General features: G+C 39.2%; 1 protein-coding gene across 2 annotated transcripts in view; it reads left to right on the top strand.

Annotated features, from left to right (window-relative positions):
• elf2b (E74-like factor 2b (ets domain transcription factor)) overlaps positions 1 to 12,188 on the top strand; it is a 38,184-nt gene that overhangs the window by 2,331 nt on the left and 23,665 nt on the right. The gene's annotated exons all lie outside the window — the stretch shown is intronic.

Genomic DNA, 12,188 nt, shown 5'->3' on the forward strand with positions numbered 1-12,188 from the left:
TGTTTTTCAGTTTTTTTTGTGGAGTTTTTTTTTCTTGATGATTGGACTTTGTCATTTTGGATCCCTTGACTAGTGATCTCCATTTAACTATATAATTTATATTGTTAAATGCCTGCACCAGTGATCATTTAAATTAAGGAAGCTAACGATTACGATCGATGATTGATTAATTGTCGATAAGAATTAATCAATAAAACTTATCAATGGTCGATTAAAGTGTCCCTATTATGCCATTTTAAAGTTTTCTAATGTTGTTTTGGAGTCTCCTACAACAGGTTTACATGCATAAAATTTCAAAAAACTGTTTAATTTTCTCATAATATACATTTGCACACCACATTTTCAATGATTCTCAAAGCTACTCTGCTCTGATTGGCCAGACAGCGTCAAAAACAAAAACGCCCATTTCCAATAACTATGTCAGCTCTGCTTGTCCTGAGGCTTCCCACACCGTAAACTCATGTGTAAACTAGTAAACACAGTAACGAACAATGATGTCGATTTTACCATATAAATCTGAGCGCAAATCCGAAGAGGAAACAGAAGAACTATTCATTCAACCCGAACCTCCATCGCAAAGACGACTCAAGCAGGACGTTTCTTTGTGATACACTACTCAGTTTGAGGTAGCCTACATTATGCAACTGTAATTCCTTACCATCAACATTAACCAGGGCATGTCCATCAATAAACCGATTGTTTTACTTGTACATATTTATTTACCGAGTATTTTTCTAATTTATTGCGGTGAACATGTGGAAACTGTATCAATAACAGTGCACACATTAGCCGAGCTCTAGCGTGAATGACTGATGTAACATTAAAGTCCCTGTAAAGTCAAAATTAAGTATGTGTTCTGAGTTTTCATATCACAGAAAAATTAGTTATTAGCCACCCAGCCAAATTTGAATGATAAAGAAAGCCGGCAAGTACATAAAATAAGCTATCAAAATCTTGAAAAAAATGAGCAGTAGTCTCTGCTCTCAAACGCTGGGGGCGTGTCCGCTGGCTGCGCTGTAACCACGCCCACTCGCGGTAAAGCTGCCGTTGCCATACTCAACTGTCATGACCCGCTATAGCCGGAATGGATGCTCCTAGCAGCTTATTAGGTTAATTAACGTTATAACATAAGCACACAAACTTACACTCATTGGTGGGCACGCACTGCCGATATGCTGTTAACCTTAACAGTCGGAGAAAAGGATATAAGTTAGGCTAGCCTAGCCCAGTAGCCAATTCGTAAAATACACTGTTACATACCAACTACTTTTGGGGAGCTCCAGCGTCCCAGCTCGGACATCCCTTAGAGATAGCATAGCCACCTCCAACACATCTCTCTCACCGCACAGCATTCGAAATGAACGGTGCATGGTGATGCATTTTTGCCGATCAATAAATGTTCCAGGTTGACCTCTCTTCAACAGATTGACTCCGGTGCAGTGTCCATGCTCCGGCAGCGCCCGCGCCCACACACTTCCCCCCAAACAATCCTGTACTGTATGTGTGGAGCCTGAAACTGGTCGTCCTCCATGTGGTGGTAGTCAGATACTACTGGCCTGTCTCTCACATGCTCAAATGCGTAACTCATGCCATTAAAATTACTAATTTTCGTGTGTATATACGACTTGCAGCTGTTGCCTATATACCTTCGCGGGTCCTACCATGCCAGTGACGTCATCGAAATTGCCAGCGTAACAAACGCATTTTTTGTGCTGCTTAAAAAAAGCTATATTGATATTTTTAGTTAAAATGTTTAATGTAAATTACTTTTAATTGTCATAAACAACATATCAACGTTGATTTTTTTTCAGTTCAGTTCATCTTTAAAGTTGGTAAAACAAATCTTGCTCCATGCTTAATCTTTCAGACAATCTGTATTAATAGACACAGTTTTAGCTAATAGTGGCCCACAGCTGATTAGCAGAAGTATTTCAGTAAGACAATAATAATGTGAGTTAACCAGTTAGCAGGAGACCTACACAATATAAACTCAAAACTAAGTATTTTGAAACACAATCTTTCAAGAGCAAGCGGTTTGCGAATCCTGCACTGAACTCCGAGATTTGAGAAGCAGTCGTCTGTAAAATAAAGGGAAAACAGCAAAAGTTTAGGATTATACTGCTGTGGTATCGTGGTAAAGATTAATTTTAACCACTGATTCTTCACATGCTCGTCCTTGGGCAGTGAAAAAAAAACAACTGTCTTTAGCCTACCTTCACATTGTAGAGCACAGCGTCTTCTCGACATGATGCTATCCAGTGTCCACATGACTTTTTTTTTTAGGTTTGAGGTTCAAGTTTTACCTGGTGTCTGCTTGTGCAATAAGTGAGCAGGCAATATGCTAATGTATCGTCTTGACGTCACGACGAAACGGCTTATGACTCGTTTGAAATACGATTCATTTCATTGACTCAGAGTCAACTCCTACTTTTGAAAGACAATAACTTTATACGGTGCACTTTCAGATTTAAAACTTTGCAGAATGTTTTCATTCACCTAGAGCTGTTACGCACTACATGAAAGGCCATTTTAAAAAATCCATAATAGGGACCCTTTAAGAAAGTTCATCGTTAAAGTAGTTTTGAGTTGTTTGGCTCATCGGCAAAACGTGCAGCAACGAGGAAAAATGAAGCGAGTGCGCCAATATTTTTTTAAATATTATTTTCAATTTTTAAAAAAAAAATTACTTTAGATTGTCACTTTGACATTATGATATTTCTGATTAATCAGATAAAAAAAAAACTGAAACATATTAAGGCCACTATGGTGTAAAACATGAAAAGGCCCAAGGAGTGAATTAGGGCTGGGCGATAAATCGATTTTATCGATTAACTCGAATGTGTAGTTTACGCCGATTTTTTTTTAATGAAAATCGGTTTTCTCTTTAAGAACCGCCGACGCACCCATCTGGGCTCCCGTAGTTCCGACCGAGCTCAGCGCTTGCCATGATAGAGATACACAAACAACATGGCAAATGAGCAAGATCGCGGCACCAGAAGCATACCCTTCGAAAACATTTACAAGCTGAATCTGCAGGGCTGCGAACTCTCACGAGTTCACTGTGAGAGACGCAATTCTGTCACTTTCTATACGCTTCCACGCCACACATCCATTTTCTCACGCAGAGAAAAATCGCGAAGCAAAGAGGACACTGACACCGACAGACAAGACAGAGCAGGTTACTATCGATATGAAACAGATTCTCATCTCTCAGATTCTGTCAATTTTATTATGAAATTCAAACAATAAACACCGTTTTGGCACTTGTAAATGTGACGTGAAAGAAGGCAGATCTCAGTTCAAGCAGCACGTAAACCGATCATCTGTAACTCTTCACTTCCAACTTACCGAGATGTAATAAAATCGATCGATCACTGTTTTTCAACCGCGGAAAGATGTCCATAAAACAGCTGGAGAACAACATATGCACCACGTAACGGTACATTTACCTCAGGATGGCTTTTAATGACCCATAGCACGCATGTTAGTTGGACTTAAAATAATTGCTATAGAGAGTAGTATTTTGCTAAATATGATGACTATATTACACATTTATAATATTTTTACCTATATCATTAAAATAGTATAGTAAGGTATAGTATAGTAATTATAAAAAATGCATTATTTAATTTGAGTTAGTTTTAACCTTTAATACCAACTGACAGGGCTCTCTGTATGTTTACAGCATTAGGTGATTTTTTTTTTTTTTTAATTGAGAACAATTAACACATTAACGTATCTACTGTACCTATTTATCCAAAGGAATTTATATTGAATCAAGATCAGAATCAAATTGAAGTTGAAATTGTGAAATTTGTGTTAGGCTATAATAAAAACAGTAGCATACCAGTAAACTTAATAAAATTATGTTTAGTTACCAAATAATTTGATGCAAGTTTTTTGTTTTTTTACACATCCCCCCAATCCCAAGTCCCCCATTTTATTTTATGTTACATTTTCATTGTTTTCAAAGACAGGGCCTGTCCTCTTGTCTTTTTGGCTTGTTTCTGATTGCACTTTGGAGATCAAATCCCAGAAGGGAATATTAAAACAAAATAAAGTTAAAACTTGTTTTGAACAATTTCTTTGTCGTATGCAGATTGATTTTAAGTAGGGAGAGAAAAAAATCGATTTAAATAGTAAATCTGATTTTTTGTGAAAAAATCGGGGATTTTTTTTTAGGCCATATCGCCCAGCCCTAGAGTGAATATTATTGTATTCACTGTAGTTTAACTTGCTCACACACATCCCTTACCAGATGGCTGCAATGGATTCTGTGCACTGCTGTGGTGGACTGTGGAAGGAAATGCGACCATTCCCTGAACACAACCTACCTTTATAATTTTTAGTAATCAAATACCACTTTTGAATGCAGGGAAATTTGTCTGCTTTGTGAACCAATTTTGCGCAAGGTCAGTCAACATTTGCTGTGTTTTTGGCTCAAATATTTGAACCCCAGTGACTCATGCACAGTTTCTCCTGTTTGTCATATGCACTTTTGTGTGTGATTCTGTTCTGAGTCGTTATTTATAAATGTAACTGCCATTTTTATTAAAATTGCCATATTATTTTTGTCCTAGGAGCAGTTTGTTTTTTTGTTGGATTTCATGAACATTTAAAGAAACAATACACCCAACAATACAAATTCTCTCATTATTTGCCCAAAACTCATGTCGTTCTTGAGCTGTATGATCTACACATGGAACACAAAACGAGATGAGTCAAAATCTGCTACGGAATAATTAATTTATAAACGTAACAATTTTGTTTTTGCCCCCATTTTTCATGAGCTGAACTCATAGATTGAACTCTATGTACACAAAAGGCCTATTTCTGTCTAATCTGTCTAAATCCTCACAACCGCAGACCTCGTGTAACCACACCAGCCCAGGACCTCCAAATCCAGCATCTTCATCTCCAAGATCGTCTGAGACCAGCCACCCGGACAACTGCTGCAACAATCGGTTTGCATTAACAAAGAATTTCTGCACAAAATGTCAGAAACATTCTCAGGAAAGCTCATCTGCATGCTCGTCGTCCTCATCGTCGTAAGCGACTTGACTGGGCAAATGCTCACATTCGATGGCGTCTGGCACTTTGGAGAAGTGTTCTCTTCACGGGTGAATCCCTGTTTTCACTGTTCAGGGCAGATGGCAGACAGAGTGTATGGTGTCATGTGGGTGAGCGGTTTGCTCACGGCGGTTTGGTGGCATTTGGGTTATGGTATGGGTAGGCGTATGTTATGGGCAAACAAACTCAGGTGCATTTTATATATGGCATTTTGAATACACAGAGATACCTTAACATGATCCCGGGGCCCATTGTCGTGCCATTCATCCACGACCATCACTTCATGTTGCAGCATGATAATGCACGACCCCATGTTGCAAGGATCTGTACAACAGTGTGTTCCAGGTCCTGCCAATATCCAGCAACTTCGCACAGCCATTGAAGAGGATTGGACCAACATTCCACAGGCCTCAATCAACAACCTGATCAACTCTATGCAAAGGAGATGTTGAACTGCGTGAGGCAAATGGTGGTCACACCAGATACTGACTGGTTTTCGGACCCCCCTGACCCCCCAATACAGTAAAACTGCACATTTTAGAGTGGCCTTTTATTGTGGCCAGCCTAAGGCACACCTGTGCAATACTCATGCTGTCTAATCAGCATCTTGATATGCCACGCCTGTGAGGTGGATGGATTATCTCGGCTAAGGAGTGCTCACTAACACAGATTTAGACAGATTTGTGAACAATATTTGAGAGAAATAGGCCTTTTGTGTAAATAGAAAAAGTCTTAGATCTTTGAGTTCAGCTCATGAAAAATTGAGGGAAAAACAAGTGTTGGCAAAAACTGCTTGCAGCCTTGTACACTCACATTTAGTGATGCTCCGATCAGCATTTTTGGGGCTGATCACCGATTACCGATCACCAAAATCATGATCTGCCGATTGCCGATCACAGAATGGCAGGGGAATGGGAATCTTTTGTCAGTAGAAATATGCTAGAGTCAAGAAAATCTTAAAGAACCACCAATGTTTATTTGATTGTATTTAGAAAGCAAGATAACATAAGGCTACTGTATGCCATCTTTTCCAAATAAGGCAGAGTAAAATTTTTCAAAACAAAGAGGGGTCAGGCAGACTACAATGGATGTAGTTGAGGAACTAACTACATCAGATCCAAAAAATAAAATAATGTATAGCTAGATTAGCTACTGTAAGCCAATTCCATCCTTCATAAATAACAAGGCAGAGAAACAAAAGGAGGCCAAGCAGATAGTTACCAACCCACATTAACTTGGGATAGGATGAGGTCACATTTAGGCCCAGGCTACTTGTAAAATGTAGTGTTTTTTAATGTAATAAAATTAAACAATTGGCCACAAAATGTTTCAAACGAAAACTTGCTTGGCCTCACAAAGGACAAAATCATTCAGGTCTCAATCATAAACTAAAGGCAAGTTTCTCTTGATGACTATGAGCATCTCTGCATTTTTTGATGTCAGACGGTTTCTTTTGTCATCAATAACGTTTGCAGCCGTGCTAAATAGTCGCTCACTATCCACACTTGTGCACGGTGAACAAAGATATGCTCTTGCTGCCTGTGCAAATGCTGCGAAACGGCCTTTATTCGCCTGCCAATAAGCAAGTGGATGTCCACTGTGTGACATTACGGGCTCTGCTAGATATTGGTTGACCTGCGAGACTATTGTGATTTCCTCATCAGTTTGTCCTGTATCCTCCTCCACCAGTTCAGCAAACATTGCCTGTAAAGAGCAAGCTGGTGGGCTTTTGTCTGTTGACCTGCTGGAACCGGGCACCTCCACGCTGCTTGGCAGTTCAGTGCTGCAATGGGCTCCAACGGCTTCCCGAAACAGATCATGCACAGTTGGTTTGAGTGCTTCTGGAAAGTATCTGTCTTTGTACCAGAAATGAAATAGATGTAAAAATTGAAAACTATGTAAAATCAATTAGAGTGACATGCCATGCACACATCCACACATCCATTTGTGTCAGAATGCTCATTTTGGTTAATTTTCGAAAGACAAAATTTAACTTACGAGTGTCTGTGACCCGTAAAAAATAAATAAAAAAAATCATGGGTTTAACGTGGAAACAGATCAACAACAGAATCTGGATTCATATAAAATGTTCACACACCTGCAGCATTTCTGACAGTGTCAACAGAGAAAAACAGAATAATATAAATAAAAAACATAAAATAGGCCTAAAATAAATATTGTTTTAACTTAAACAATTAAATCATGACGACAAAAAGAAAACACTGAATCAGTTTTCAGCTGAAAACCGGTTTTCAGCTTCCAGTAGCACTGTTTTTGATGTTTTCACGCCATGGTCAGACTCCGTCTTCTCCATGAGTCAGATGAGAGCTCTTATACACGGAATCACTTCCGCAGCTGACGCAGTTGAGGAGCTGATTTGCTGTGTCAGCTCTTCAAACGGGGCAAGGATGGAGATCATATTTTCGATTAATTTCCACTGGTGAATTGTAAACGTGCATGGCAGTTCGTATTCTACAGCATATGCTGCTAGCGCCAATTTCTGCTCTAATAGACTCTGGAGCATGTACAATGTACTGTTCCATCGAGTGAACACATCCTGGCGAAGTTTTTTAATAGGCTGGCCGAGTTGCTTTTGTACATTTTCCAGCCGGCTGTAAGCCAACGGCGAATGTTTAAAGTGCCCAACTATGCGTCTCCCTGAGGCTGTGATATCCAAAACTGGGACAATACCCCCTCATGCACAGCAAGCTGGAGAGTGTCAGCCATACACGGCAGGCCAGGGAAATCTGCATCTCTCATTGCTTTCTGCATGTTTTTTGGCATTGTCGGTTACAATTGCGTGGATTTTCTCTTTTTGGATCCCCCATGACTGAAACATGCCGGTAAATGCGTTCACCAAAGCCTCTGCAGAATGTGACCCCGTGAAATCCTGACAGTGTAGCACAATGTTGTGTCTTTTGAAGTTTGAGTCAATAAAGTGCGCTGTTAAGCTTAGCAGGGACATTGGACAGGCGTCTGCACTCCATATATCGCTTGTGAAGCTAATATGTACGCTATCATTCAGAAGCTTGTCAATGTGTGTGTGCACGGATTTGTACAATGCGGGGAGACACACATCAGTTAGATATTTCCTGCCTGGGGGGTCGTATCGTGGATCAAGGCAGGTTAGCAGGCGCCGGAACCCTTTATCCTCCACAATGGATAGAGGTTGTTCGTCGAGGCAATGAATTCCATGATACTGGACGTGATGTCTTTCCATCTCTTACTATCCCGGCTGTATGGTTCACGTCGTTTAAAGGCATCACTCACAGTCAGCTGATTGAGGGATGGGGATGTTTGCGTCGGCTGGTTTAGTCTCTCATGCTCTGCATATGCAGCTGCTGTATGGCGTGTTCGAAGATGCCTAATCATGTTGGTTGTATTAAAATGCCGTTGGTGTATTCCACCTCGAGGGATTTCAGCACGACATGTATTGCATATGGCTAATTTTATGTCTTTGTCTGACACTTGGAAATTGTAGCCTCTTAATACACCCACTACATTTACTAATTGGCAACAAAATGTACAACTTGTTACACCAAAACGTGCTACTGATAAAAGGACAAAACTATGGCAAGTTTTTTTCTGTTATTATTATGAACGTCTGATGTAGTTGAGCAGAATGCTCTTTTATGAAGTTACTTCATTAAAGGACATATTTAATGAGATTATGCCTGAAAATGTTTTGGATATTTAATCATATGTTCATTTAAAAATATATATTGTATCAAATTACGTCTTGTTTTGTTTTATTGTATTTATATGATATTTGTATTTTTATAATTGAATTTTTGCCATGAAAATAGCTTTGAATGCTGACATGGCATTAAATAAAATAATCTGAATCTGATGTAGTTGAGGAACCAACTACGTCAGATCAAAAAAAATAAAATACCACCACCACTTTTGAAACATCTCACGGCACGAATGTACCAATACAAATAAATAAAAACATCTCCAGTTAACTCAGAGCATTCATTTTGTTCATTTGTTAAATAAGAGGCAATCTAGCGCTGAAAAGTTTTTTGTTTTTTTTATCAAGTGATCAAAGTGCTCGCTGCCGCATCGATCAGTGGCGCAGATACCGCGTTCTGTTGTGGCTCGCGCGGTGCATGGTCTTCCCTCGGACGCGCGCTTCAATCCGTTGGGATACTCCCTATTCGTTCCGGTGAAGGAGAACTCATGTTGCCACTGCCAAGCTCCACTCTGCTGTAGTGTGCCCGTGCGCCACGCATGCAGGTGGGAAAAAGTCGCGCGAGTAGTTTGTCACGTGATCGGCTTTTTTGATCGGCGCTTTTGGGGTTCGCCGATCAATCTATTTTTAGCCAATATCGCCCGATCATGATCGGCGTCTGATCAATCGGAGCATCCCTAATTTAGTCAAATCGTACAAATTAGCCACCTTTTAATCACTTGTACGAATTTGTTGTGAGTATGGGCTACCACAATACTGCGGTCACGTGATGCCTACCGCGGGTCTGAGCTTGTCATTGTCATCACCGCAAAAAAAACATTGGCCTGCACATGTGTGCACATTGTGTCTAATGACATGGATTATGTCTAATGACATTGTGTCTTACATGGATTCAAGGTTTTCTAAACAAAACTTATCAAAAGATGGAGCAAATCAGACCATGTTCCATGACACATAATAACATTCCATTAGTATTAGAGATGCGCGGATGGGCTATTATTTCATCCGCAACCGCATCATAAAACTCATCATCCGTCCGCCATCCATCCGCACCAACGTTTTTTGACCAATTTTCAAAACCGCACCCGCTCACCATCCACTGATTGTTTTAAAGGGGTGGTAAAACATGATTTCACTTTTCTAACTTTAGCTAGTGTGTAATGTTGCTGTTTGAGCATAAACAGATCTGCAATGTTACAGCGCTCAAAGTTCAAAGCAAAGGGAGATATTTTCTTTAAAAAATTCAATTTCTAAGGACTACAGCAAACAGCCGGTTTTGTACTACACGACATTCCTCCGGAGTTGCTGACATCAGCATATCCCATTATTTACATAAACCCCTCCCCCGAGAATACTTAATAAGCGGGGCGAGGCCATTTTATATTGCTGTTTTGGAGATGAGTTGTCGCAATGCCGTCGAAACGCTGCTGTTAGTTTCATCCGGATTGCAGGTCCACTTTGTTCAGCCCTCCTAGGGACGAGGGAGTTAGGGATCAATAGTTAAAATTTATTTTTAACTCGGTCCCTCATAATTATGACCAAATCTCGCTCTCTGTGCTGCACACGGAGGAAAGCCCTAATTAGGTACCGAGTTCGATACTTTTTAGGTACCGATCGAATTGCCTCGATACTATCGAGTACCGAAAAATGACATGTTTTTCGGTTCCAGATTTCGATACCTAAGGAGTTAACTCGTCAACGTCAGTGCTCAAACAAATACATAGGAAATGCACATACACTTAAACTCTACACACACAAGACGCGCGGAACTCTCCGTGCACATACTCATATGAGACGCGCGTGTGCACGCACAAACTCCCCACGTCCACGCGACGCTCATATCATATTCATATCATATGAGACGCGAGCACACACACACAATACCTTAAAGATGTGGAAAAATCGATCAAAAGTGTGGGTACATTTCTCCAGGCTCGATGCCAACAGCGCGCGATGCACTATTTGCGGGTAAAATAATTGCTGCAAAGACTGGTACCATGACAAATATGATGAAGACCTTGACAGTGCACGGAGTAAACATAAAAGTTGCTCCGTCTTCGACTGGTAAATGAAGAGATACCGTGTTGATCACTCTGACAGACAGTGTTTATATTGCAATAAATAATAACTTACTGAATGTACACTGCCGTTCAAAAATGTGTGGGTTAGTCAGAATTTTTTTTCAGTAAGGAATAGGATGCATTAAAGTTATCAAAAGTGACATTAAAACATGTGTAATGTTACAAAATAATTTCGTTTTTAAATACATGCTGTTCTTTAGATTTTTTTTTATTCATCAAGGAATCATGAAAAAATGTATCATAGTTTCCAAAATATTAAGCAGCAAACTGTTTTCATATTTCTGAAGGGTCATGTGACACTGAAGTAATGATTTTGAAAATTCAGCTTTGAATTCAATTAATTTCAATAAATTAAATTTTTAAATAAATTCAAATTCAAATTCAAAAAGATTTTAAATTGTAATACTATTTCACAATATTACAAGTATTACTGTATTTTTTATTTTAAAAAAATCAGCTTTGGTGAGCATGAGCTCTTTATAAAAATGGTTTTGTCCCTTTGTGCTTTTTTTGTTCCTTTTTGCACTGGCTAAAAGGAGGATGAGTCAAACTGAAAAAGTAAAACCAAAGTTTTTCTGAGGTAATGTGTTATGTAATCTTGTTAAAATGGATTTCATAAAATTGGTATCGAAAAAAGTATCGTTAGGAACTGGTATCGAAACTGAGGTATCGAAATTGGCACCGGATCGAAAGATTTGGAACATTACCCAGCCCTAGTCATAATTGTGAGATAGCGTTGGCTCAGCGGGTTTGATTCTCAATACCGTACAGAGGTTCACCCACCACAGTTTCACAAAATCCTGTAGGGAACACTGCAACTCTTTTCACTATATGCGCACGTGAGTAATTAACTCTTTGTTTGTTTAATACACATACTTGTGTGTCAAAATTCCCATCTTTGTGAACGTAACAGTTCAGAAAGAAAACGCACGAGTATATTGGATGTCCATCTTAAAGTGACTGCAGCCTAATAAACCTGCTGTTGTCTGTGTTATTAATGTTAATCAAACAGCAAAAAAGAGAACATCTTCTGTAATTTTAATATGAATAAATGTAAATTTAATTTATTTTAAATCTGCGAAAATGACTATAAATGCTGTGTTATGCACGCCAGGCCAGTAGTTGGCGATGTCACTTTGTAAAGAAACACTAAACACTTTTTGTAGACTAAACTCATAATGTGCATGATGTCACCGTTATTATGAAATGTGCTGGAGACATTTGAAATGCTTTTAGCATACTTATTTTTACGTAATGAAGTTTATTTTGTGGCTTAAATAAAATACATGTTACTCAGACACTAACATGTTTGGTTTGTCAAAAATGTTACATTCAGCTGTCAC

The sequence above is a fragment of the Siphateles boraxobius genome, unplaced genomic scaffold (assembly GCF_051911475.1).
Source record: "Siphateles boraxobius isolate OS27281-9 unplaced genomic scaffold, OSU_SipBor_1 53, whole genome shotgun sequence".
Taxonomy (NCBI): domain Eukaryota; kingdom Metazoa; phylum Chordata; class Actinopteri; order Cypriniformes; family Leuciscidae; genus Siphateles; species Siphateles boraxobius.